The 888-nt window shown below is 43.9% G+C and overlaps 1 non-coding gene across 1 annotated transcript; it reads left to right on the top strand.

The window, feature by feature from the left end:
• The first annotated feature begins 280 nt into the window (after positions 1 to 280).
• On the top strand, positions 281 to 584 carry LOC150008912 (signal recognition particle RNA). Its single transcript, XR_016511532.1, has one exon.
• Positions 585 to 888: the final 304 nt, after the last annotated feature.

Below are 888 nucleotides of genomic sequence, written 5' to 3'. Positions count from 1 at the left end.
CCTAATAGCTTGTGAAAGTATTAATTTTTTAAGAGTTTTGTAAGTCATTTACATTATGCTAAAAGGTTGAAATTGGCCATGATAGGGCTATTTACACCATGAAAATTGGCAGACATGAAAAATCAGGTGGTGATGGTTGTTTCTTCTGGAGATTGATTTGTTATTCACTTACCAGCATACTGCTGAACATCTTTTGCCATGTCCAGACCCAGGAGAATGTGTTCTGCTGATGAACATTGTCACAGCCACCCCCTTAAACTTATTCATTAAACAAATAGTTACTGGTTTGGCACCATAGAACACACCTCTAGTTCTAGCTACTCAGGAGGCTGAGGCAGGAGGATCACTTGAGCCCAACAGTTCTGGGAAGTAGGATGCTATGCCAATCTGGTGTCTGCACTAAGTTGGGCATTAATGTAATAACCTTCCAGGAGCAGGGGACCACCAGGTTGCCTAAGGAGGAGTTAACTGACCCAGGTCAGAAACAGTGCAAGTCGAAACTCCTGTGCTGGTCAGTAGTGGGATCTCACCTGTGAATAACCACTGCATTCCAGCCTGGGCAATGTAGAGAGACCTCATCTCTAAAGACAAAAGAGTTATTGTCTGTGGTGTTTACCATATTTCAGGCACTCTAGCCACCTCCTACCACTGTACAGAGTAAGTAAGGACTAACATGAAACCCATCATCTGCCTGTACACCTCAATGGAGGCCTGCCTCTGCCTGGAAAGAAATACTTCTTTATAAATCAATCGCAGCAACTCATAGAGCTGTGGCTCTATGGCTTTGGGTCTGCAGCCCTGTGTCTGTCAGGATGGGTACTTTTTCTTATTTTTCTAGGGCAATGTGTGGGCCAACAGTACAGTATGCTGAAGACACAACAGTGAACA

The sequence above is a fragment of the Furipterus horrens genome, unplaced genomic scaffold, assembly GCF_987537825.1.
Source record: "Furipterus horrens unplaced genomic scaffold, mFurHor1.1.pri manual_scaffold_5, whole genome shotgun sequence".
NCBI lineage: Eukaryota > Metazoa > Chordata > Mammalia > Chiroptera > Furipteridae > Furipterus > Furipterus horrens.
This window is presented reverse-complemented; position numbering and strand designations above follow the sequence as displayed.